Source organism: Lissotriton vulgaris, chromosome 9, assembly GCF_964263255.1.
Source record: "Lissotriton vulgaris chromosome 9, aLisVul1.2, whole genome shotgun sequence".
NCBI lineage: Eukaryota > Metazoa > Chordata > Amphibia > Caudata > Salamandridae > Lissotriton > Lissotriton vulgaris.
The window spans coordinates 1,225,511,108-1,225,538,812 of record NC_141697.1 but is presented as its reverse complement, the minus strand read 5'-3'; the positions used below and the strand labels follow the sequence as shown (position 1 = coordinate 1,225,538,812).

At 45.0% G+C, this 27,705-nt stretch overlaps 1 protein-coding gene across 8 annotated transcripts in view; it reads left to right on the top strand.

Annotated features, from left to right (window-relative positions):
- The first annotated feature begins 519 nt into the window (after positions 1–519).
- CCDC71 (coiled-coil domain containing 71) overlaps positions 520–27,705 on the top strand; it is a 171,308-nt gene continuing 144,122 nt past the window's right edge. For 2 of the 8 annotated variants that reach the window (XR_015300100.1, XR_015300098.1), the window contains exon 1: positions 520–749. The gene's annotated coding sequence lies outside the window, so the exon portion shown is untranslated. Of the gene's footprint in view, positions 750–777; positions 965–27,705 lie in introns of those variants that run through there. The other 6 variants (XM_086939357.1, XM_086939359.1, XR_015300099.1 and 3 more) reach the window with 6 other exon arrangements.

Below are 27,705 nucleotides of genomic sequence, written 5' to 3'. Positions count from 1 at the left end.
CAATCAAAGGTAATGAAAATAAGTTAAGGGACAAAAAGGTGAACATTATTTAACGCCCCATTAAGGTAAGTTTTAACACCCTCTGGGACCATACTGGTGACCACCTTAAACTGGACATTTGTAGGGGGGGGGGGGGCATATTTCTCAAAAAGACTAGGGGGGATTTGTAGGAACAATTTAACACAAAATTGAACTTTTTTTCTAGAGATGATAATTTATTATAAAAAATTGGAGGGGGTGATTTTAAGGGGGTGGTTTGAGAGAATCCAGACATAAAAGGGAGACAGTACAAGTGGTGTCTAGACAGACTCCATTGGTGTGAAAGTGTAAGCCTGACAAAGGAGACACACAAGAAAGGAAGCCAGAGATGGTGAACTGTGGCTCAGGGTCACAGCACCAACTCCCCTGAAATAAAGATGGCTCCTGGGGAAGTTCAGAGAGGGTGTGACTGGGAGTGAGCCCAGGGGGCAAGGGCCGGAAGCGGAAGTGGGCGGGACTTCCGGCGCACGGCGCGGCGGCCATCTTGGATCGCAGCCGGCCGAGTGGGGGGCTGTTGTTGGCACAGCCGAGCAGGGACGCGCAGTGTGCGGGGGCAGGAGGGGGCAAGGGCGGGTTTCCGGCGCGGCGGCGAGTGCGCAGAGCTGCCCCGCCCTCCCGGGACAGCAGTGAAGAGGAGGAGCCGGGGCAGGAGAGGAGGAGGAGCGGCAGCAACAGAGCGACGGCGACGCGGCGTCCCTGGGGCACTGCAGGTAAGAAGAGCCGGGGCCCTCCCACGGCGGGGCGGGCGAGGCCTGCGGGGGCGCACCCGGGGAGGAGGAGGAGGGCGAGGGCGAGGGCAGAGCAGCGCAGTGCACAGGATCACAGGAGAAACTGAGGCGGCGCATCCTTCCTGCCCTGCAGTGCTGGACGGGGGCAAGCCCGAGCCGTCCCGGGGCTGGCCAGACCCGCTCACCCCTCCTAGAAGGTATTTAACTGCCTGGCACAGGGGAGAAGAGACAGACAGAAACATCCACTCCCAACAGAAGTTAGCTAAGGCAGGATCACTAGATGCACCTTTGATTGTGATTCTTGCCCTCTAACTCCCACAGAAGTTACTATTCTTTCTTTAATATTGAGAGCAGACACTATTGGTTCCTTCTATATTTTAAGGAATTGTCTATCTGTTCTTTTGCTAGGGGAACCTGAATAGTATGAAGTAAGTTTTCCAATAATATACAGTACACGTATGTGGTAAGTTCATAATAAACGTCCTCCAACTAAGTTTGTATATACTGATGCTGCAGACCTCCTAACATGATTTGTATTTATTTTTGTTTCCATTTGATTGTATATGCTTATCTTACATTCCACTTATCCCGTGAGATTCTTTGTCAATTGTTTATGATGTTGACTAAGCACGGATGCTCCAATAAAGAGTTTCTACTTTTTTACTTATCGGTTAACATTACTTACCACACTTTAACAAAAGTTGATGCTGTTTCTGTTCAAACTAAGAAAATGCGAAACGATGCAGCGTGGGTTGTTTTTCTAGATCCTGTAACTACTATAGACTTTCTTGTTTCTTATATTATTTTTTTGGCATACTTTTATATAGCGCGAACAACTTGACCTGAATCGGGTATCAGAGCGCTTTACATAGCACCAGTTACGTTACATGAGGATACACATTCATTTTGGTTAGGCACGGGGAGATTAAGTGATTTGCCCAGAATCGCAGGATGTCCACCGTCATTGCCGAGACTTGAACCCATTTCCCCAGATTCAAGGTTCATCAATCTGTTAGGCCAACTCCTCTCCCCTTTTGAATGATTTGAAGAATGACCATGCCGTAGTGGACACATAGGAAATTGTAGTGCTAGTGTAACAGATTGGTCAAACACTTAAGGGTGATGAAGTAAAAAGTCTAAATAAAACAAGATGGCTCCTGGGAGGCACAGTACCTTTAAAATTCCAGTGTTTAAACGTTGTAGAAATATCTAGATTTACAATCTTGGCCAGTATAATGAAGTACAGTGGGCTCAATAAGTTATGCAAGTTTAGTCCTTTTAAAATGCTCCATTCACAAAGACATATACATCCATCAAGGTCCATGTGGTCTCCTTCAAGTGGCTCTCCAGCATCTTCTGACCAATGGAATATTCTACCTTCTATGACACGTCTGAGCATTCAGACCCATCTGCTCTCCTCAATGTGCCTATTGGTTCTATGCAAAATAAATCAATGTATGTTACGTTATGTGTTTATTTTTAAGGCACACATATCGTCCTGGCTCCTGAAGAAGGATGGTGGTATCCTGGATTGCTTGGAGAGTTAGAAATAGCACAATTTTTTTGCTTTTAGTTTTTAATAGTGCTAGCTAGACCAAAAGGTATTGGACCGCTTTACAAGTTGTGGGCCTAGGTAATTAGAGCTACGAGCGAGGATACGTGTAGTTCAAACTCAGTCCATAGAAGTATAAGCAATTTTACATTAAAATAGTGAGAACAATCAAAAAGTACATAACAATTCAATAATAGTGCGAAAACCGAGACTGAATGGGTCAACTGACTGTAACAGAAGAGTCAAAAGAGGGTGGTTGAGTCTTTGGGCTACATGGATCAGCTTGTGAGCCTGTTGAAGTAGAGATTTGAGGTCCTGTGTCAAGCAAAAAAGGAGGGGTTGCAGAAGAGATCTTCGGGCAATAAGTACCATATCCTGGGAGCATGTTGGTGTCTCCCATGCCTATTTACCCATACAGAAGAAGTTCAAGTTCAGTAATTTGTATAGCGCACTACTCACCCAGAGGGTCTCGAGGCGCTTGGGGAGGGTGGGTGGATTACTTATCGAATAGCCAGGTTTTAGCTGCTTTCTAAAGGAGAGGTGGTTCTGTGTAAGGCGGAGGTGAGTGGGGAGGGAATTCCAGGTTTTGGCCGCTAAGTAGGAGAAAGATCTTCCTCCCATGGTGGATCTATTGATGCGTGGAATTGCGGCGACGGCTTGATTAGATGAGCGTAGTTGACGGGTGGGTGTGTAGAAGGACAGTCGTTTGTTGAGGCATTCTGGTCCTAGGTCGTAGAGGGCTTTTGTGCGTGGGTGAGGAGACGGAACGTTACTCTCTTGTTGACGGGAATCCAGTGGAGGTCTTTTAGGTGACTGGAAATGTGGGCTTGACGGGGGATGTCCAGTATGAGTCTGGCTGAGGCGTTTTGGATGCGTTGTAGTTTTTTTTGTAGTTTGGCTGTGGTTCCGGCTTAAAGGGTGTTTCCATAATCTAGTCGGCTAGTGACTAGTGCATGGGTGACTGTTTTTCTTGTTTCGGTGGGGATCCAGCGGAAGATTTTTTTGAGCATGCGTAGGATGTTGAAGCATGATGAGACGGCGTTGACTTGTCTGGTCATCAAGAGGGAGGAGTCTAGGATGAAGCCCAGGTTACATGCGTGGTCCGTTGGTATGGGTGCTGTGCCCAGGGCCGGTGGCTACCATGAGTTGTCCCATGCAGAGGGGGACGGTCCTAAGATGAGGACTTCCGTTTAGTCAGACTTTAGTTTTAAGCGGCTGTTCTTCTTTCATTCCTTTGTGTAGATTGGTTTTGGCGGTGTTGGGGTCTTTGGTGAGGTAGAGGATTAGTTGGGTGTCGTCTGCGTAGGTGATGATGTTGAGGTCGTGTTGTTGCGCGATGGTTGCGAGGGGACTCATGTATACGTTGAAGAGGGTGGGACTGAGTGATGATCCTTGTGGTACGCCGCAGATGACTTCGGTGGCCTCTGATTTGAATGGGGGGAGGCGGACTCTCTGAGTTCTTCCGGCGAGGAACGAGATGATCCAGTCCAACGCTTTTCCTTGTATTCCGACGTTGCTGAGGCGTTGTAGGAGGGTGTTATGACAGACTGTGTCGAAGGCGGCGGAGAGGTCAAGTAGGATGAGGGCAACTGATTCTCCGCAGTCCAGTAGCGTTCGGATGTCATCCGTAGCAGCGATGAGTGCGGTCTCGGTGCTGTGTTTGTCTTAGTTCTAATGCTGGGATAGTCTGTAGCGAGAGTCTGCTTGATCTTAGACCCAATGCAAAACTAATGATCTTGATTCATCTCAGCAGAAATAAACGTATACGTAAGTTGCATTTCTAACCGCAGCAAAAGTTGACATCCATATTATTATTATTTATTATTATATATATTTTTTTAATGATGGGAGGAGGGATACGTCCTATGATCATTCCAAGTCTTTTTAGCTCTCATAGAAAATCTTTTGATGTCTCTCAAAGAGTGAGACTACCCATCAGAAGTTGTCTTCGTTTTGTTTTTCTGGGTACCATAACCATCGTTGACACCCGTGAGTCATCACCTTATCCATTCTATGTTGGGAGGAGAACATGCAGCCTGTTTTGGGGATTCTGAACCTCTCTCTGACGCCATAGACATTGGCTTCCGTGCTTGTCCTCTGTTTCTCCCTGTACAGTTCTTTTCTCCTGGCAGTAATTGTTGCAGACAATATGTGCTAGGAGTTCCCAGTCCTTTTTATTCTTTAAAGTGACGGTATTTCTCATAGTGTGTGAAGAAAGGGCACATCAGGGTTTTAAGTTGGGTAAGCCCTACCAGACTCTGCAGTAATGAAAAACAGTTTCTATCATGCTCGATATTCATGTTCTTTACTTTACTGGTAAAATACGGATTCATTCCTCAACAATGAATGTAAAACAACTTTAAGGTGTTCCGTGGCAGCGATTCAACCCATTTATATGTCAAGTAGTTTACTTTATCTTGAATTCCCTAAAAGTATTTGCTTTTTTAAAAAATGTTTCTGCCGTTTGTTTGTTCGTCAACACATGTCTCTTGTTTACCTTGTACTTGGAACTGTCACCTCCCAGTGTATGAGGAGTTCACATTGTACGTGAATATTTATAATTCTGTGGGAATGAGAGCTCCGAAGTAGTCAGAAGAATTTACGAATCTCACAGAGGTTCACATATGTGTGTAAACTACATGCACATCCAGTTGTTGGCCTCTCTGCAGGGCACACAAAGTTGTGGTCGCACCTTTGCCTATTTAATTGTTGGAAAGCAAGAAAGCTACAGATAGGGTATTTCAGAAAAATGTAAAGGCCTGGGCCATAAATGTCTTAACAGAGGGAGAGACTGTAGAAGAAAGCTGAGTGCAAGTTAAGGTTGGAGTACCAGAGCCACTTGGAAACAAACTTACCCCTTCACAATCTAGAGCAAAATGCAATTCAGTGTCATAGTTTCAGATGTGAGATTTTTAGGTGATTTTATTGTGAATTCCAACTATCTAAAATAGATACCAAGTATTACCTTAATTTTAGATATATAGTTGCATGCTTGGATATAATAACGGAAAATTTGGAGAGGTACCCTAACTTCTTGTCCAGCGGCATGCTATATAATACCCGTCTTTAAGTAGTCTACGCCTGTTGGTAAGAATCCCTTGTGGTCTACTTATTTAGTGTTTTTTTCTATAGCACGAACATGACTCAACGTAGGGTATCAGAGTTCTTTACAGGAGCGGTTCAACATTCTTTGGACTCCTCCGTTTTAGAGACCTCCTCCTACCTTTTTCATCCCTCCTAAAACAGAGTTTTGTCCTATGTTGTGGTTCTGATGGCTTATTCCTTGCACATCATGTCACTTCCAGTGATTTGAAAAGAACAGGCGCGCAGGAGGAGCACTTCTCTAATTTCCAGTGTGAGCACAGGCAATTTTGAACTGGGTTTCTAGACGTTTTACGTTTCTCAAGTGGAAACAGATACTCTATAATACTATGTTCCTGCCTTTCTGCAGTTCGTTTCGTGAACTGCTCTCTTTTAGAATAAGCGGTCAGTTTAGTATGTCCTATGCGTATTCAGGTTCTTTTTTTCTCCTCTCTCGCGTGCTCAAGAGTGAGAGAGCCAGCCAGTACTTCATATCCCACTAGTTCATTTTCTGACATAACGGGTGTTATTGTGTCTCTTCTAGAGTGAGAGCGCAGGTACAGCCTCTGCTAGAAGTTGCCAAGCCCTGTCCCTGTCCCTCGCAGATGGTATTGTATCCATTATTGTAAGGTCTGAGCAGGAGTGTTCTAAAGCCGGGACAGGATGTGCCACCCTATGTATATAAGTGAAAGAGCACTTTCGGTTTAGGCCAGTGGTTCTTAACTTGTGGTCCTGGGGGTCTGCAAAGCCTATTCGGGGAGGCTCGACTGCTTGGAAAATGAAATAACGGATTAATATAGTGTATGTAACGCAGCAACATTTAAAGTTGAATATTTTAAAACATTCTATAAATGTGTAGGAATTTGAAATTGAAGGATACACATTAAGTGGTTTCCTCCGATTGACTCGTGAACAGTGCTAGATCATCAAACTGAATATAGTTTGAACAATGAGATGCCTCCATGAATTTAGAAAATCTCTAGCCTTATTATAACTTATATAATAATTTGTGTATTTGTTTGACTGCTTGCTTCCCTATTTTTTTTAAACTTTGTTTTGCCATGCAAATTTTCTAAAAAGCTCATGCCGGGGTTCTCGGCACCCAGTAATGACTCAGTGGGGGGTCCCCGGATTGCAGTGATGATTCAGTGAAGTTTCCCAGTTCCACTAATGATTAAGTTGGGATTCATAGAAGTCAACAGGTTAAGAAGCACTGGTGTATGCCATGTTTCCATCCTCCTTTCTTTTCCTATTCGAGTTTATTGCTTTGTATTTTATACGTTGGGGGGTATGACCTGCCTTGGCCAGCAGAATATTCTTCAGGTAAAGTATGGCCACACATCTTCATAACATGAAGAGAGCGGCTTTTCTCTTGGGTTCTCCAAGGCCCCTCGCTTGGTTGTGTTACTGGTTTCTACATCATTTTTGTCCTGGTGCCGCCTAGGATAAGATGTTCGTGTTTTACCCCTCCCTTCCCCGGCCCATACTTAGTGGCTTATTAGACTGTAAGAAGGAATCCTGCACTTTCTCCAGTAAGCTTCTCTTTGCCTTTGATGCGAGAGGACTGCACTCCGCCTTTATTAAACACTGTTCCCTCGCATGTTGGTGCGCCCCACTCCAGGGAAACATGGGCGGCCTTTCTGTACTACCTGCTTGTTTGTTTCTCTCGTGTTATGGTGTCCTGCCCCTTCTTGGTTTGAGTGGCCCCGACAAAGCCTGCCTGCTCCAGGGAGTCCCGGGCCTTTTCTTTGTTTCCTAAGTTATTGTTCTGCACAGAGAGAGGCTGGCACGGCCTGCCTTTCTAAGCGAATCTCGGGCCTCGCCGTCCTCTGTACAAGGGATTACCCTGCCTCCTGGGGCGAGGAACAGGACTATCTGACCCCAACCTAGTTACAACGTGTGTTCATCCTCACTTTGTCCTAGAGTAGCCTGTATGGCCGAAACTGGCATGCACGTTTTTCAGAGTACCCCCCCCCCCCCCCCCCCCAATCTGTCGAGTTTGGTGCCCAGGAGAGCGGGCTCCCAAGACCTGCCTAGAGCTGCATGTGAGCTGGTGGATGCAGTGGGGCACCAGCACTCCCTCTGGGGGCCCGAGTTTACTTTCCACCCCATGCTTTGATCTGTAAGAGTGTGGGAGGCGAGAGAGATCCTGCAGTGGTGAGGTACAGGCGGGGAGTGACTGGAGGTGGAGTGGAGACTACAGAGCCGACATTGGATAGCGCCCCCGAGGGCTTCGGAGACAGTCTTTTGGGCCTTGTCACCTTTTCATTTCTATCTGGTATTTCTAGAGCGCCGACCTAGCTGGAAGACAGCGGAGTGCTGTACGTGGGCAGAGGCCAGCAGTTGAGGAAACTGTGATGGGGATAGTTACTGCATGTAATGTTCTTGCAAATGACGCTCTGAAGTCTTGTCTCTCGAGACGTTGGCTTACTGTGCGAACAGCTGCGTAAGTGAGGCCAACCTCCTCTTCCTGGGTAGAGGACGCATGCACATCTGGCACTGAGACATCCATCCATCATACGTGACCTTCTTGGAGCTTTGGGAAGGGGCATAGTAGTTCATTGTCCTCAAACCTCACCCCACCCCACACACTTATTAACAAGGGTGTGGTGCGAGGGCAAAGCCATGGGAGCGATTCCTTCTTAAGCCTCTTGGCACACTGTTGGTGGGGGAATGAGGTTCCCTTGTGTCCCGAGAGCCTCAGAACTAAAGGACTGACCACGTCATGATGTAATATAGGTTGTTCCCATTTCGGAAATGCATAGGTTTCCTTGATACCTATTTTACACTCCTTCATTTTTATTTATAAAGTTTTAAATAACGCGAACAAGATCCCTAAGGATATCAGAGCGCTTTACAAAGTAAGGAGGGAAGGAAATAAATCCAATATTGACAACAGTAAGAATACTCAACAGGAATTCTCGCCTAAATCCCAGACAAATGAACGACTTAATCCCAGAACAAAATAATCGAGGAGAATAATACAATAAGCGAGTAAGTAGCGTACTAAAAAAGGAGGTTAACCATGCGGAAATGGAGCATAGATCCAATATCGACATCAAGTATGAATATACCACAGGAATACTCTCCTGTTTACCAGAACAAGTGATTCACAGAGAGTAATAAGAAAACAAGAATATAAGAGACCGGTTCTTTTTTTCCTAAGAATGGGTGTTTTCAGGAGAGTGATAGCATGTTTAACCAAATGAATTGCAGTATACCCGGTACGCAATGAAAAAACATAGCAAGGCGCAGCTCCGTTATTGGCTTGGGTTCTTTGTGAATCTACTAGTCCTATGTATCCCCGCAACTTGAAGGGTCCAGCTGACGTAAAAGTATATTGCTTTAAAAAATCTGCCATACTTAGAATTTACAGGTGAAAACCTAGGCACAGGTAGCAGTTTTGTTTCCCAACTCCATTTAATTTTTTTTAATTTCAACTGTTACTGTCTATAGAAAAACCTTGAAGGATCCACACAAATGACCTCTTGGCAGAATTCAGAATTGTGTCTACTTTTCAGAAATTTATAGCGTTCTAGGATCCATTATTGATTTCACACCCATTTCTTCCATTAACTGGAAGGATGCTGAAAGCACAAATAGGAAATATAGGCTATGTCCCACTAAAATGCCAAAAATGTGTGGAAAATGTTGGTTTTCTGACTGTCTGCCTGTTCTGAAAGCAGGGAAGATGGTGATAGTAGTACCGCAAACCCTTCATTGATACCATTTGCAGGGTAAAAAAACAGACACTTCTGGAGCTCCCCCCCCCCCCCAAAAATGTAACTGTACTTTGGCTAATTTCTAGATTTCCCTTCAGGGGATTCTACAAACCCTGGGTACTTTTAGAATCCCCAGGATGTTGAAATGAAAAGATGCAAATTTGGCCTCGATACCTTATGTGGACATAGTTATGGGGGCCTAAGCGAGAACTACCTCCAATAACCGTAAAAAGGCTTTGCAGGGGGTGGGGGTTTGGTGGTTTTGGGTGGGCTAGCAGCGAAAAGGTTAAGCCAGAGGGATAGTAATAAATGTGAATAAGTCGCCACTTTTTATCTCCTGCTCGCTTTCACCTGGGGAAGGAAAAAAAACCTGTCATGTAGTTGGAAACTCTTGCATGCATGCATGTGGCCAGTGGACCATTTCAGGATGTTGGTGTGGGGGTTTGGTGAATGGTTCTGGATGATTGGCTAGGATGTCGATGAGCTTGCAAAATTATGTTTAAAAATTTGAAAAGAAGAATGTAGTGGTGGATTTTTTGGGTCGATCGTGTAACAGCGCGCATGTGCTGTTCTGGCGAAGACTTCATGTAGGGGCTTTCAAAATTAACCTAAGAATCTCACATGCTCGTGCTTTTTGTTTTGGCCCACACTATTGGCCTTTGCATGCGTCTTTTTAACAAAGATCGCACGTAATTGGGCAAAGGCGGGCGCATTGCTCCGCCCACGGCCTATTGGTGCCGGTTACCTGCACGGCCGGCATGTAGTTTCAATTATCGTGCCCAGGCACCTTAATTGAAACCGGATGTCTTGCTGTGGCGCGCGCGCACCACTCACATGCTTGTCTTTTGTCCCGGAAAGCAGCCAGCGATATTTCAAAATGGATAATGTCTGGGAACTGGCAGTTCTTTTTCTGCCCTGCAATACTCTGCTTCGTGCAGTTTTCAGATGTATTCATGCATACATATTTTTAGGTTTCGCTGGGGGGCGGAGCCGTTAGGCTCCTCCTCCAGAGAAATCTGTAGTTTCTAATATGGGTGACTTGAACACGCCCCTCTGCTTCATTGGCTAGCTCCATAAATGGAGGCTAGCCATTGGAACAGAGAGGCGTCCGTCAATGCCGGACCAGACACGGGGGCGTTCCCGAGATTCTTTGGCTTTTGCCGACGTCACGCGACGCCGGGAACGCCCCCGAGTCTGGTCCGGCCCGGCCGTGATTGCTGCTGTCCTGGGCATGTTTTTCCCCGGCACGTTTCCCGCCTCCCTCCCGCCGTTCGTGTTCTCTCCCGCCCCCCTCCCCCCTCACGCCCCCTGTGTCCTCTCCCGCCCCCTCCCGCCGTCCGTTCCTCTCCCGCCCCCCCCCTGTCCTCGTAGGCCTCCCTCCCGCCGTTCGTGTTCTCTCCCACCCCCCTCCCCCCTCACGCCCCCTGCCCAGGAGTGAGCCGAAGCTCTGCCTGGGCTCCTGAGCCGCTGGTGGAAACAGCTGCGGAAGAGGCCCCGGCCGGCCGTCGTCAGCTCTCCCCCTCAGCCCGGCGATTGGTCCTCGGCCGCCGGGACTCCCCCGCGTCATTCCTGGGCCGGGCAGAGATTGCCCGACCTGAGAGGCGTCCCCGCGCGCGCCCGGAGGTATCTGGAGTCCGGCCGTCCCTCAAAGCAAGTCCGGAGAGAAGGAGCAATGTGACCCCCGCAAGGAGCCCCCGCCAGAGTGCCCGGTAAGTCAAATGGGCTAGGGAAGGCTCCGTGTGGCAGGGTGTCACTCCTCTGAGCCTGCAAGGCTCCCTCGATATCCGAAGCCCTGCGAGGCTCCCCCGTGTTGTCCTGAGCCCAGCGCTCGCCTATTTCACTTTCAGTTCCCCTCCCGGTGGCACCGCGGCTCCGTGTCCCTCATCCGCACCGGGTTCTTGGCTGCCGCTCCGCTGCCCACCTCCTGCCCCTCGAAGTCCTGGGATGTGTGGCCGCTGACTTTCTTGCACCTCTCCGGACACCTTCAAGCTTCCCTGGGACTTACTGCACCTTGCCAGCAGACCTTTACAACCTTAGGCATTTTATCTTTTTTTTTAATTCATGCAATCTGGGACCTGGAGTTTTTGGCTGGTATAGGACGGGTTCTCATTTAGGTAAGGAGTCATTTATTACTGTATTTACGTTGTTGAGTGGGGAGTAATATTATTTACAGCGCTTAATGTTGCACTTTTTGCCACCAATAGGCGCTGTACATAACAGGTGTTACTATCACCCGTTTGCATGATGGTTGGGGTATCGACCTCGGAAGGATGAAACGGCGAGTTCGCCTTTCCTTGATTCTAACTGCTACAGGTTAATCAGAGAGCGAGTAAAGAGATCACATATTGTACACAAGATACACACCTGAAGTAAAGAGGTTTAACGCAGCCCGTTTGTAGTATGGGAAAATCAACTGGAAACCAAAGTAGAGAGATAAAACTTTGACGGGAGTTTTAGAAACACGTTTCTGAAGCAGACGGTTCTGTGTATGTATGCAGGAGAGAGATGCGTTAATGTAATTTAGCACATTGAACCCGCACAGACATTATGGTAATGCAGGTGTTTTTTGGCAGACATTGGTGTAGGGCCACGCTGTAACAAAGGCTGGGTGGAGGGTTCCAAATGCCAACCTTCCTTGGGGGGGTTGTTTTGTGTGCCTTAGGTCACCCCTTGGTGATCCGGGTTCAGAGAGTGCGGCCTGGCTTTGTGCGTGCTGGCCGGGGTGTCGCGTAAATGGCGGCAGGTGCTGGTGGGCTGCCATGGTTGGCTGACCTCCTGAGTCACTGCCAGCCCATTGGCCACACGGAGAGCCATTTATTTCCTCACAAGTGACAGATGTGCTTGGTGCACGCCAGGCCTGCTAGTTGTGACACGCCCCCCGCAGGGGGCAGGGGGCATGGAGGGGCGAATGCCTCTCTTTGTTGAGGTCTTGAAACCGTCCCTCTGCGTGAAAGAGATCGCCACGCTGTGCCCCTGTGCCACCCTCCAAAGTAACCTGGATGGCATGTGCCATTTATGGAGCATGACAGGGGACCACCATGGCAAAGGACGCAGCTGCCATCAGCAAGTGGTCTTTAAAAACGCATTACATATTTTTTCTGGAATTTAATTAAATAGTGGCAGGATTAGCAAACTGTTTCGATGAGTGAGTCGTTAAAGCTTTGGCCCATATTTACTAAGGTACAAACAGGTCTCCTACATACAAGGTCCCTACAAAAATACAGTAAATGCTAAACCAGCTTCGGCTTAAGTGCACTTTGTAAAACGACTACTATACCCAAGCTCTGTCACACAGTGTGACCTTTAGCACACAACCTTCTTTTTTAACCCAAAGCTACTCTTTTTGTTTCTGAAGGAGGGATTTAATTAAGCTATTTGTATTCCAATAAAACACATTTTAATACATTTATAGTACAGATCCAGTAAAAAAAGGTAGCATTCTTCATATATTTGATTAGGCAGGAACACACCCAAAAAGTTCACACTAGTAGTTTAAACTCACTATTTCTAATCATGCATCTTTACTGCTGTTCATCTGTAAAGCTGTAATCATACATATTTTTTGTATTTTGCTGCTTTCACGCCGAGACTATATTATACATAGGGGCCCATACGTGCTCTTGAATATACATTGCGCCACCTGGCAGCTCTGCGACACGAGCTCAGAGGATACTGCCACTACAGTAGCTCGGAGTGTAGTCTGTAAACAGAAAGGTGGGAATAAAGCAAGTGTCAATTGCAGAATAATTGGTACCACTTGGTACCACTGCACCAGCCACACTACTTCCCTACTGACCGTTCTCCACTTCAGCCCCGTCTAAATTACAATTCCTGCTTGTGACCCTTTTGCCTGCTTGTGCTTGTTTTCCTGACCCTGTTGCCTGCTTGTGCCTCCTGCTTGTGCCTCCGTGTGCCCCTGTTGCCTGCTTGTGCCTCCGTGTGCCCCTGTCGCCTGCTTGTGCCTCAGTTTTCGTGCCCCTGTTGCCTGCTTGTGCGCCCCTGTTGCCTGCTTGTGCCTCCGTGTGCCCCTGTCGCCTGCTTGTGCCTCAGTTTTCGTGCCCCTGTTGCCTGCTTGTGCGCCCCTGTTGCCTGCTTGTGCCTCCGTGTGCCCCTGTCGCCTGCTTGTGCCTCAGTTTTCGTGCCCCTGTTGCCTGCTTGTGCGCCCCTGTTGCCTGCTTGTGCCTCCGTGTGCCCCTGTTGCCTGCTTGTGCCTCCGTGTGCCCTTGTTGCCTGCTTGTGCCCCTGTTGCCTGCTTGTGCCTCCGTGTGCCCCTGTTGCCTGCTTGTGCCTCCGTGTGCCCCTGTTGCCTGCTTGTGCCTCAGTGTGCCCCTGTTGCCTGCTTGTGCGTCCGTGTGCCCCTGTTGCCTGCTTGTGCCTCAGTGTGCCCCTGTTGCCTGCTTGTGCCATGTGGGTGTGTGTGGAGGGCTCTGTGTGGCTGTGTGTGTGGGGAGGTTTGTGTGGCTGTGTGTGTGGGGAGCTTTATGTGGCTGTGTGTGTGGGGAGCTTTGTGTGGCTGTGTGTGTGGGGAGCTTTGTGCGGCTGTGTGTGTGGGGAGCTTTGTGTGGCTGTGTGTGTGGGGGGGGCTCTGTGTGTGTCATTTGCGAGAGATAAAGCTAGTGGCATTGTAAATGACAATGCCATTTATTTATGTTAAAAAAACATAAATAAAAATAATGTCAAGAGCAATGCCAATAGCTCTAACTTTAACAAAGGCGAAACCATTGCATTGTAAATGCTTGTTTCTGTAGCTGCTGCATTCGCTACAAAGTGACTCAGCGGGATCGAGTCTGCTGCTCGCATCTTTGTATCTGTGGCCCGCACTCTTTCTGCGGAAAAATACACGTTTTAATAAATTGTGCTCTAAGAGGGAGCCGAACCTGTGGCTTTGCGGAGACAGCGTCTGATGTGGAGAAGCCTAGAGAAAGAGAAGGGCGGACGGAAAGAGAGGAACATATGAGAGGCTATATGCACATTTATCGACATGTGCCTTATTGCAGGGCAATTACTACAAGCATGCACTTAAACATACCGAATAAGCTTCGGTAATTACCTGATTCATCAAAGCATTATATGGACTTGTATCAGGAACTCCTCACATTTGCATTCAGATTAATGAGCGATCAACCTTATTTGCAGCAGGAATGTTAACCCGCTGAGCTGTCCTATCTATTTAAGCGATCTCCCTACACTAGTTTAAAATTAAAACCTCATTAATTCTTTGAAGACATCTACAGTTCTTTGCTCTGCTGTGATGGTGTATACTGAAACTGGTGTCATAAATAACTGATTCCACAGGGAATATCTATTGAGCCACGATTATTAAACACACCTCTCCTGTGCGCATGGAAGTTTGTACAAAGCAGGCTATTTAACCAAGCATTTGCAATGCAATAGGTCTCACATTTGTTAAAAGTTAGATCTGTTGACGTTGAAAATGACAATGTTCTTTACTTTTGCTTTTTTACACTAATGGCAATAGCGCTATGTAAATATAATTACTCCACTGCAAATAAAAAATGAAAGTAAAAAACATTGTCATTCACAACGCCAACAGCTCTAACTTTAATAAATGCGAGACCTATTGCATTGTAAATGATTGTTAAATTATTGTATTTATTTTGTCTAGAATGCCTATTCAGATGGTGGAGTGCTAAAGTGGTGGATACTCGCTTTGTTTGTGCCATAAAAGATCATTTGGGAAGCAGAGTGTGAGCGAGATGGGGCATTGTGCAAAGTGATGCAATATACCAAGCTTGGGTGGCCTAAGAAGGAAAGTTAGGATGTGCAACTAAAACCTGCTTTGGAACTGCATAATGAACTCGCTGTGGAAGGAAAATACTTGTGGTGGAAAGGCAGAGTAATTACTCCTGTTGGTTTGAAAATGAGTCATGAAATGAATACACAAAGGTCATTGGGCATTGTTAAGACTAAGCAAGCAGTTAATAGTGTGTAGTGGTGGGCTGATATGGATGTGCAATGCTATTCGTTGTAACTCACTGTGGGAATATATTGTGATGACCATTGTGGGACCAATCTGTTTGAATCAGAAAAATATTTTTGTGGTTATGGATTCATTTTCAATGTAGCTATCGATTAAAAACCTAGTTGACAAGACAGACATTGATTCTCTTTTGAGGGATGTATATTTTCGAGTGTCATTTAATAACTTATAATCTGGTTCAGGTTAACTTGAAGAGACAAAAACAGTTTGTAGAAGTTACTGCGATTATGTAAGGACTAATTCGAATGCAAATGGCATGTTTGAGAAATTGACTAGAATATTGAAGTGTATATTTAACTGGTGAATGGATGTGTTTTTGTAAGTACATTTATAAAAGCGCACATACACCCAGAGGTGTCTTGGCGCTGACTCAGCTTGACTAACACAGAGACTGAAATGGAAGCTAGTTGTGAAGAGGCAATTTTTCTGGAGCTTTCTGAATGCTAATAGAGGGAGCGGCTCTGCTGTTAAAGGGTAAGAGATTTCAGAATTTAGAAGCTGGCAATACCGTGTATTTCTAAAGCGCACGTATCACCCAAGGGTCTCAAGGCGCTGAATAACAGATGTATATTGTTAACCAACTCAATGGTACTCATTTTATCAACCGCAGATGGATGAAAGGCTGAGTGGACCCGCCGGGATTAGAACCTGTGACCATGAGGTCGAACACAGGCCCCTACAGTGGATGCATTAGTCCACTGTGCCACCAGACCCTGCTATGCAACAACCGTGCCCTTTCACTCTTAAATCTGGGGAGGACACCCTTCAACGATCCTCTCGATGGGAGATCTAGGTTCGTACCCGACCAGGGTTTGTTTAAAATACTCCGGGCCAGAATTGTGAAGGGCTTTGTAAGTAAGGCAAAGTTCCTTAAGTTTGTTTCTGTTACCTACCGATAACGAATGGAGTCACTTAATTAATGGCTTAGGAGACAGACTGAAATTTAAGAAGGTCTTGAAGTTTGGCCTCCGCATTCAGACTGCAGTTTGTTCAGATATTGTTTTTGAAGATTTGAGTACAAACTGTTAAAGTAATCTAACTTTGTTAATACTAGCAAAGTTATTACTATTTTCTTTGAGTTGGGTGAAATGAAGGGAAGACATTTCCTGATGATTCTAAGGGTATTGGCACAAGAAGAGATGACTGAGTTCATATATTTTCTGAAGTTCAGCTTGTCATCAATTGTGACTCCCAGGATTTTTGCTTTTAGGACAGTGAATGTGTGTTTTCTAATTTCTGAAGGCCAGCAGGTTTGGGTACAGAGGTGTTGGTTGTTTCCAAGGAGGATGACCTTTGTTATATCGGAGTTCGATTTAAGGCAATGTTTGCCCACCCATATACCGATTGCTCTCATACAGTTTCGAAGTTGGAAACTTATGTGGTTAATGTTGTTGGAGGCAGACAACACAATTTGTGTCATTTGCGTAGGTAGTGGGTGAAAATCCAAAGGAACTGATAAGAGGCTAATTCAGTGACATACATGTTGAAGAGTCCAGGGATGAATGAGGACCCCTGCGGACTCCACAAAGAAGGGTCCCAGCAGCCCATAGCACCAGTTTACCTGCGATAGCAACCGCAAAAAATCATTGCCACAGATGACCCCTGCAACTATCGCTGTTGAGATGCAGAGTAGGCGTTCCCGTGCAAAAAGCAGCGACAACACCACTCCACAACATTCTCAACAACCAGCTAGATCAGAGATACGACCACAAAACATGCGCTAAGGCACGTTAGCAGCAGGAAACTAACCCCTGCTCTGACCTGGTGTAAATCAGACCACAGCCTGCACCACAAAAAGGAGCGCAGCCCAGAGCCACACACCGAAGGGCAACAGATGCCATGGAGCCACTCCTCATGCAGGTCGGAGCCCCAACAGGACCACAACACCCACCGCCGCCATGTCTAGGTCCAAGGTGAGTGTTGCAGGGTGCATCTGGGGGACAGTGGAAGGTGACGATGCAGAGGGCGGAACCAAGCAGAAACCGGCCATATGGCGGAGATGAATGCTACTGCGTCCTTCTTACCACAAAGGCAGTTTCGTCCGCATCTTCGTCCTCTGCTGTTCCATGTGCCTCACGTGTGGGTGGGGCTGGCCTTTCTCCTGCACTGCGTGGCAGTGTCACCTCGGGGGCCGGAGGTGCAATGTCTGCCGCACAGTGTGGCAGTGACACTTCAGGGGGTGGAGTTGTGGATGTAGTGGTAGCAGCAGCATGCAGAAGCGCCAGGCCTTGTGGCAGCAATGCCATGAGGATGGTTTTGAGGTCCTTGAGGAACCCAGCCACCACTCGCTTGTGTGCAGCCGCTTTTTCCGCATTGGGTCCTCCATGGTCTCCATTAACCTCCGCATGTGTCCCAACTCCCAGGTGACATCCGTAGCGCCACTCTGACTGGACAGTTGTTCTATTCTCTGAGTCGGGGCTCTAGCGATGTCAGCCATGGTTCGCTGGAGAGCATGGCGCAGACTGTGGGTGTCCGTTAGGGACTGTGAGAGGTCCCTGATGGGGGAAGTTTATATAAAACTTCCACTAACATTCAACATTCTTCCATTTTATCACTCCCATACTTTCTTCATACTATTTTTCAGTCACTCGCCGCACAACAACATACACCCTATATCTTTCAATTTCCTTCTTCTGAAACTCTTTAGTCCTTATTTGAAAAATAGGCCATAGCATGCGATATTACAACACTAAGATTCACAAATTCAAACAAATTAAGCTTTGTTTTATATTCTTATGGCCAAAAAACAAACTGGTCTACGCGTTTCGAAATCTTGCTCGTTATAGAGTTCTCATCAGGACCATGCAGCTGAAAAACAAACAAAAACGGTCTTAGATTCATTCTAAATGCCCACATTATCCTCTCTTTGTACTGTATGGCTCATTGTCCGAACACGCTTACCTTCTCTCAGTTCAGCTGTTCTGATTCTATATAAACCGTTGTGGGAGACTATCAAAATATAAACAAGAAAGACTCCAAATGTAACACCTATTAGATGGTATCTATCTTCATACAACTCTTTAAATCTATGAGCCATCCATAGTGAACAATTTGAACTTACATCAATACCTCTCTATAGCGCCAGTCTCCTTCGGACTGATCAATGTTTTGCGGTACGCACATGTAACCAAAATACACACCAACTATTCACTAATCTCATCTTTGTGTCAGTTTTATATGTGAGCTTTTATCGACAATAATAACTCACTTGGTAGGGAGTTCTCTGCTCGTATCATTCTCTTATCTTGGGAAGCAGGAAAAACCTTTCTCTTTCTTCCAAGGACTTGTAATATTATGGAGCGGACCTGCAGCCAGGAAATGAGGACCGCATTAGCAACTTATTTTGTCTGCTTACTACACCACGTTGATTTGAGCTCTGTAATTAGTATGGAAACTGGGTATTACCTCTTACGTCTTGGTTGTAGTCTCCAATAATTGCATTCCAAGCGTTATTATAGATGGGAAACATACTACATCTCCCAGAGAGCCTCACTCCCGCAAATGCACAACACCTTAAGTGCATCACGTCGTGTCCCTACGTGACTCGCACCGACCTTGAGAACGTGGAAGCGAATCGTCCCAGCATTTTTGGAGACTACAACCAAGACGAAAGAGGTAATACCCTGCTTCCTTACTAATTACGGAGCCCAAATAAACGTGGTGTAGTAAGCAGACAAAATAAGTTGCTAATGCAGTCCTCCTTTCCCTGCTGCAGGTCCGCTCCATAATATTACTAAGTCCTTGGAAGAAAGAGAGGTTTTTCCTGCTTCCCGAGATGAGAGCATGATACGAGTAGAGAACTCCCTACCAAGTGAGTTATTGTCGATAAGAGCTCACATATAAAACTGACACAAAGTTGAGATTAGTTGGTGTGTGTTTTGGTTACAGGTGCGTACCGCAAAACATTGATCAGTCCTAAGGAGACGGGCGCTATAGAGTTACTGATGTAAGTTTACATTTTTCACTATGGATGGCTCATAGATTTAAAGAGTTGTATGAAGATGGATACCATCTAATAGGTGTTACATTTGGAGTCTTTCTTGTTTATATTTTGATAGTCTCCCACAATGGTTTATATAGAATCAGAACACCTGAACTGAGATAAGGTAAGCGTTTTCGGACAATGAGCCATACAGTACAAAGAGGATAATGTGGGCAATTAGAGTGAATCTAAGACCGGTTTTTGTTTGTTTTTCAGCTGAATGGTCCTGATGAGAACTCTTTAAAGAGCAAGAGTTCGAAGCTCGTAGATCAGTTTGTTTTTCGGCCATAAGAATATAAAACAAAGCTTAATTTGTTTGAATTTGTTAATCTTAATGTTACACTGCATGCTACGAATTTGTTAATCTTAATGTTGTAACACCGCATGCTATGCCTGTTTTTAATAAGGACTAAAAAGTTTCAGAAGAAGGAAATTGAAAGATATAGGGTGTATGTTGTTGTGTGGCGAGTTAATGAAAAAGAGTATGAAGAAAGTATGGGAGTGATAAAATAGAAGAATGTTGAATGTTAGTGTTGTTTTTTTATAAAATACGTTTTGTTGTAAGGTGCAATGTTTAAAAAAAACTGATGGATTTGTAGAAATGTTGAATTTTTATACATAAACAAATCTTTATTTCAGACAGAAAAAGAAGTCTAAGGCACATGTTTTTTTGATTCTCTATATGGCCTCTCGTAAAGAAGAGTAGAAGTAAGAAAGCAGCATTGGCATTTTGTGTAGTTCGTTTCTGGGCCAGCTGAAAGCATGGGCGGTGAATAAGAAAGTTGTTGCAGCAGTACATTGTGGTCTACTTTGCCCCAGACAGTGCGGCTGCTTCACTATGGTGGAGAAACTTCGTCCCACTGCTTTTAAGCAGTACAGAGTAAAGGAAACCTAAAATGATAACTTAAAGTTATCATTTTATGTTGGCGGATGGGTGGGCGGGGCTGCTCTTCTCTCGGTTTGCCCACTCCTAAGTGCACATGACTGTTTGGTCGGCCCTCTGCATTATGGCCTGCGTGGAGAACATGCCCAGGACCCAATGCCCTGGCGGACTGTTGAACCAGGACGCTCCGTCCAATCGGCGCTGCATTGCAGCATTGTGATTGGTCCGGGGAGACTGGTTGTGCTTCCTGTTCAGGAGCATAGATGCAGGACCCAGCGGCAAGTTAATGTGTTAATATTTTTTTGCTATTGTGCACCAAATACCCTCAAACCATGCCCTCCCTCGCTACCCCGAGCAGTGCCGGCCACCACTGGCTCCAGATATGGTAGGTAGTAGGGCAAGAATTGTTGTTTCTATTTTGTATAGAAAATATGAATCGGACCTTATTTATTTAGTCTTCTAGGTCATCTCAAAGTGGCACCACAGGAGTCAACCCTTTTGAAATCATGAGAATGTTATCCTAGATCTAAACATAATTTTGACTTGGTGTATCATAGAAGCACACTTGCTTAGAGGTCTCTTGAAAAGGAGAGTGATAGCACTTGCAAGGCACATGGCATGTCATTCGAGTAAAAAAATCTGGAAAAGTGTATGCTCTTCTGTGAGGTTAGAAGACTAAGTGTGCCGGAGGCACAGTGCTGAAAAAGAAAGTGCAGTGGTCCACACGAGCAGCAAAAGCTTTGCCACTGATTGGGTAGACCATGCTATTGGTGATTGTGGAAGGCACACCGTGGATAAAGGTACCTCTGTAGAACTGGTGGGTGATACTGTGGCACAAAATACTGATTACAATGTTGTGTCTAGTGATATTGGTCCAAGTAGAATGGGCAGCAGTGAGGTGGTGATGGTAGAGGTAAAAGCAACTGGTTTGAAAAGGATGGTTGGACTTCCCAAATGGCTCTCTGATTACAATTTCAAATTTAGTGAACATTTGTTTTTCTTTTTAAAGAAAATTTGTCAAATGCAGGCTAATTGTTAAATGTACACATTGTTTGAAAAGTACTCCTGGGTCCTCTGTATTGAAGGTCTTAGTCTGTGCATATGTCACTGAAGGATATTTCCTCCTGGAGGAGAACTAGGATTACATGTGACTTTTTTATTGCACAGCTTGTAGTTCAGTTGTACCTTATTAATAGTTGTGGCTTTGGTAGTGCTGGTCTACAGTTGTCAAATTGTGGTTACTGGTTTGTTTCTCCAACTCCTCTGGACTAGGGGATGGCGGAATTCGCGTAGTCGCGCTACGCAAAGCTCATTGAAATGGTAAAAAAATCTCAGTGAGCACGCAAAAGTTCCACGGAAATGCTTGTTCCTCCCGTTTGCGATGCTTTTTTCCTGTTCGCGAATGCTGTTAGCGTGCGCTGGGAGAAATATCTTGCGAACACGCATTTTGAAAGCGCAAACAAGCAAAAAATTCTGCGAAGCCGCAGATCTTGGAATTTTGGCATTTCCGCATTCTCGAGCTGAACGGAATTTACTGCCCAGGCCTACTCTGGACCATCCATTTGATGTGCTAAAAATCTGCAGGGCTGTTGTACTGCCATGCGAGCTTTAACATATTCTTTGCCTTGTCAAATCTTCCCTCCAACTAAATTCTGTCCAGAAGACTCAAAAGCAAATATTAGAGAATGAGGTTAAGCCTAGTCTATTTTTATATCCAAAGTGGTTGCCTGTGATCTCCCTAATTTATCAGGGCGTTCAACCGTTTAAGTTGTTCTGATGTTGAGCTGGGAAAAAGGGATATAGAGTTTTAAAGTGCTACTAACATCTACAGTAATCGGCAAGACATGTTATCAAGTCCCCGAAGGCCAACTCTGCCTTTCATAGACCAATGTTCCATACTTAGAAACAAAGTGCGGTATAAAATCAAATTATACAGGCATGCAAAACAAAATAGCACCGAGTCTGCACTTTCCATATAGATGGACATCATTTTTTGTTTATTTCTAAACTGTGATCTATGCTTTGCTATTTCCTTGTTTTCTATCAGTTGTTGAAACATCCGACCACCTACAATTTTCATCTACCTGCTGTGGGAGAGGAGTTTTGAGTAAACTTTTCAGTTACTTAGCTACTTGAGATTTGTCTTTGGGAGGAACGACTTTATCGGACCGCAGGATATCTGTTAATTGAGAGCCAAGACAGCAGTACATATCACCGTAGAGCAGAGTTTGCTCCTCATTTTTATTTTATTTGTTTATTTAAAACGTTTTGTATAGCGTGAACATGGACCTTACGGGCATCTGAGCACTTTACAATTTTGTGTAATAGATACAACATTGGGAATATACAGTATACACTATTGGGAAGCAAAACATTTGTTTGTTACATAATTTTGCAAGACTCCTGTAGGTGTTGGAACCCTTCACATAAGGGTAGGGTGGATGCAGCAATGGGTGAGGAACATTTGAATATGCGTATGTACAAAGTATGCTAACCATGTTATTTCCAGATATATACTCCTGTCCAAAGTTAATCAAGAAGACCGAATAGAGGGCAGTAATTAAGTCAAGTAGTTGTGGAAAATGTATTCTTTATCTTGACACTCGCTCAGCCATTTTGTACTCTGGAAAAGTATGTCTGTTATCTTGCCATTCGCTCTCCCATTTTGCACTTCACCCTTCATTACTGACGTTCTCTCTATATCACGAACGCTCTGGGGCCTCATTCCTGCAAGGACATACACACCCTGTTCGTTTTCTGGCCTGACCACAAACTGACCAACACATGCTCAACCAGTCGGACAGGGAGTTTCCCAGATGCTTATCGTCTTCACCTTGTGCACTATGCCCTGCAGGGGCCCAACAACTACCATCTGCAGACTTATAGGATTGACCTCTATCTGTTGTATAAACATGCTTTTCGCCTACGCCCTGCAGGGGCCTCACAGCTACCATCTGCTAGCTTATCAGATTGACCTCTGCTTGTTGTGTAATTATCTGCAGGGGTCCAACAGTGACCATCTGCTAACATATCAGATTGACCTATAATTATGGTGTTTTTTACTGTACACTTTTCCCTTTGTATAATCATGCCGTTCTTTCTTTACTGTACATGCGAGGGTGGGGATGAAGGGTATATAAGACGTGGAACCAAAGTGCTTGGCAGACTGCCTCCTCAGACCGCTATGGGTGTCTGTTGTTGATGCTTTCTCTCTCATGAGACTGTAATAAATATCCTTTCTCTCGGCACTGCAGTATTGGTCTCAGTTTGTATCCCAGACCCTTGTACGAAGGGTGGACCCTGCACCTTTGCGTGGTCTTCAAAGGAGACCCCCAAATCCACATAGTCCATGCCTATTCAGGCAGGCAACTTGAGTATTAGGATTGTTTATCACTTCCTTTTTGAAGGAAGCGGTCAAGGAGATTGTACTGATATCCGAAGGAAGAGTTTTTCTGACTTTTGGGGCAATGCCAGAGAAGGCTCTGTTACTTGATCTCGTTTTGTGAAAGAGCTGGGCTTTCAGGAGCATTGTACTTGCACTTCGAGACCCTGCAGCCCCCTGATAGGTCTAGTTTTTGAGCCAGATAGATGGGGGTCTCGAAGTGAAGGGCTTTGTGCATCATGCAGGCACTTTCTAGGTGAACTCAGGCCTCGTATGGTAACCAGTTTAGGGATTTTAGGGCTGGGGAAATGTGTTCTTTTCTTTTTGTCTCAGTAATCGGTCTGGCCGGAGCGCTTAAACATTACAGACACAGATGGTTGAATCCATCTTTCTTTAGCTCACTTCGCCACCTCAGTTCAGACCCAGCTATATGCAAATCAGTCTTGACCCTGTGCCTCATGGGAACAGTCCTGTCCGAACTGCCAAACCGGTCCTAGGATGCTTGTTTCCAGTCCAGGGAGGACCTGGCCTGGCAGTTCGGGCTGGACTGTTCCCATTGGGCGCAGTTACAAGACTGATTTGCATGTGGCTGGGTCCAAACTGGAATGGCATGGTGAGTAAAAAACAATGGATATACGTCCATATCTCTGTACTGGGGTGAATGTATGACATTGTTCTGCATTCTGTCCATCAATTTTTGTTTTTGCAAGCCCTTAGAGGGGCCAAGCTCAGTTTGGGGAGACCGCAGAGCATGGCACTAGCATAGTCTAGTCTTGTCAAAGCTATAGCTTGTACTTCCAATTTGAAGTTTCTGTGGAAGGAATGGTGTGAGATTCCTTAGTATACTCCACTGATTAGCTCCCTTGGTTGCCTTGCTGATTATTATTCTTCATATCCAAGTGAAAGTCTAGCTTGATTCAGAGTGATTTCTGTCTATGAGCAGAGTTGAATTATTACACATTTTTCAAGAAGTTTTGCCAGAGTGGGGATGTTTGAAATGGAAGTTGTTCAGTTCGGAACTGTCTGCTTTGAGTTTTTTTAGAATAGGCGAGACCTGTGCTGCTTTTAAACAGTAGGGGATCGTGTCTTGCACTAGTATTGATGATCTGGTACCATGAGGGGAGGATGGAGGTTTTTATTTCCTTGAGTATGGCACGTGGAAGAGGGTCACTGAAGTGGTTAGATGGATTGATTGCAAGGAGAGTGTTGTAAATTTCACCTCCACTGAGTGAAGGTATGCCAGGATGCATTGTTTTTGAGGCTTAACCTAGGGGGGGATGAGTGGCTCTTGATGGGTAGGTAGGGCCGTGGTTTTATATATTAGGAGAAGAGCCCTCTTTGATTCAATGTCTAAATTGATGCTGTTAGTTTTCTGGGAGAAGAAGGTGGCTAAATCGTCGCATGCAGGAGAGCTGTCACCAAGGTCATGGCGGTTGGGTGCTTGACCGATTGTTGTTTAATGTGTTCAAATAGTTTCTCAGGGCGGTTGTTAGCTTGATTGAGTTGGGATCTGAAGAAGTCGGTTTTTGCAGTCTTGACTTTTTTGTTGTTGTAAGAATTCCTGATAGTTCTGAGAAGGTTTAAATGTTCGGTGGAAGGCATGTTTCTCTATGGTCTTTCGGCTGCCCTCCGCTTGCTGCGTTCCGAGTTTAGGTTGGAGTCGAACCACGTTTTGGAAATTTTGTGGGAGGCATTTTTATGCTGTAAAGGGTTAAAGCATCCATGACACTAGAGGGAGAGAAATGATAAAAAATCTGTGAGGGTTTGTACATAGAGAAAATATTCTGCTCTCGAAGAGAATAATAGGCTTGTACGATGTTATGGCTATTGTCCTAAACCATGATGTTCTCGCCCTTTTTAAATCCTTCCGAATAGAATGTTTTCCTCTTAGAACAAAGTTTATCTCGTCTTCATTTGGCTTTTTCAGTTTAGATGAGTGAAGGATTTCAAGCCTTGCACCTCTAAAGATTTATTTGTAATTTGACTGATATGACTCTTAAAATAAGTTAATTGTCTGCAGATATGCATGATACTCGATTTGGACTAATGAAATGCTGCTGTGGTTGCCGTGACCAGTTTTCTTGTTGGGTTTTTCATGGATGTCTAACCTTGCTCGCTGGTTGGAAGCACAGCCAAATATTGTCTGTAATGGCATTGCTGCATTGGCTGTGTGCTTCATGTTTGAAAAACATGAAATGTGTTCAGAGTCATATGGTTCATCTTTAATCATCGCCTTTTCCCTATTTTCAAGCAATATGGTCCTAAAGAATGCAAACTTTCCTATCTATAACCATGATCCATGGATTTAGGGGCCTGTGGTGCCAAAATTCTTACAGGTGTGGTTGAGCTTATAACCATACCGTCAGACATAGTCAGGGGCTCCTCTGGGACCATTCTGTGAGGCTGCCCTGAAGGGTCAGGGGCTCCTGTGGCTGGAGGTTTTGCTTGTGGATATTTATCTGGAGCCCGATCCACTCACTGCCAGGAGCCTAATTAAGGCAACGCCAATGTCGCTAATCTGCGGTGGTGGAAGGGTTTCGAAGTGAGGTGGTCTTTGCTTTGATCGTGCCGGAGGACAAGCTTTGTTGTAGTGAATGAAAACTACGGAGCACTGCGCATGTAGTAATTTGCACTGGACAGTTGACGATATGCTATCTCACTATTTGAAATGCCAGCATGATTAATAACTTTGTACGTGAAGGCAGATGGCTGTTACAAAATCCCCTGCAGCAAACGCTTAAAAGAAATGCACTATGGGACTTGATGTGTTTAAAAAACTGTCACGTGATTTCTTATAAAAAGTGTGCACAATCTCATTTGAGTTACACACACTCCAACCTGTGAGCAAGGCGAAAGGTCGCCGTAACGCGTACGGAAACAGTTTTAAATGCGCTGCTGTTTCTACAAGTAAAAGCTCCAACTCCGTATTGTGCCTCACCTTTTCTTTGAAATGATGGTGTGCCATTGAGATGGTTTTCTCCGGGACCATTCTGTGAGGCTGCCCTTAAGGGTCAGGGGCTCTTGTGCCTGGAGGTTTTGCTTGTGTATATATATCTCTCCTACTGGCAGTCTATTGGGAATAACTTTGGCGCTCATTGAGGAATCTCCGTGTAATTTTCCTTAAAATTGCTTCGCTCCGCTCATTTCCCTGAAAGTTTCGGGGGGATTCGTCAAGCGGGGGCCGAGGAAAAAAGGGGGGTCCCAAAACGTGTTTTCCCCATGTTAATTTCTATGGGACCTTTAGACACGTTTACAGCCCGAACGGCTGAACGGAATTACACCAAACTTGGCAAAATGGTAGGGACTGGTATGCAGTAGTGCCTTTTCTATATTTGATGAAAATCCCTCCAGTAGTTGTTGAGAAAATTGAATTTGAGCAAATTGTATATCTATATGCGCTCACCGTACGTGCACGGTACGCGTACCCTTACGTGCGCGAGCGAGTTTCTGATTGGCTGGCAGTCAACTGTCAACATTCCAAACTGTCCAAACCAGGAAGTGTTGGCCACCATCTTGTTTTTCAGGAGAACTGAGGCACAAGAGAGCCCAAAACAAGAGTGGAAAACACGAAAAGGGGGCAGGGTAAAGACCCCCCCAACCCTCTAGCCCTTCTCAGAGGGTTGTTGGATGGATATATATATATATATATATATATATATATATATATATATATATATATATATGATCAAGCTCCCCAGAGGAGTGAAACGCGTTGTCGGATGGGCATTTGTCCTTAAACACAAATAAAATCTCTAATCTGCCACCTATTTGAGGTTTTGGATCTGCTTTTGTTCTAATCTTTTCGCTGCTGGTACAAGGTCTGGAGGTCCGGTGTTCCCGTCACCCATTGACGAGAGCAGGAGCATTTTCTCTCTCTCTCTCTATATATATATATATATATATATATATATATATATATATATATATATATATATATATATATATATATATATATATATATATATATACTGAAAAAACCATAGGTTTCACAGCAGTTATAGTTGGGAATTAGCATTTAAAATGCTAATTCCTAACTATAACTGGTGTGAAACCTATGGTTTGTTCAGTGAATTTCATAGGTTTTTTTTAAATGCTAATTCCTAACTATATATAGGGCCTCAACCTATGTTTTTTTTTTCAGTGAATTTCAAAGGTTTTTTAATAGCAAATTTTTATAGCTATGAAATATTATATTTTTTATAATGAATCCTATATTGTATATTTATGTAATACTATTTTTTTTTTTAATGTATATTCATGTTTTTTTTTTTTTTGCCCTGGAGCGCTCCCAGTGCGCGTACCGGTAAGCGCAATCTTCCGGCGCGCCCAGGTTCG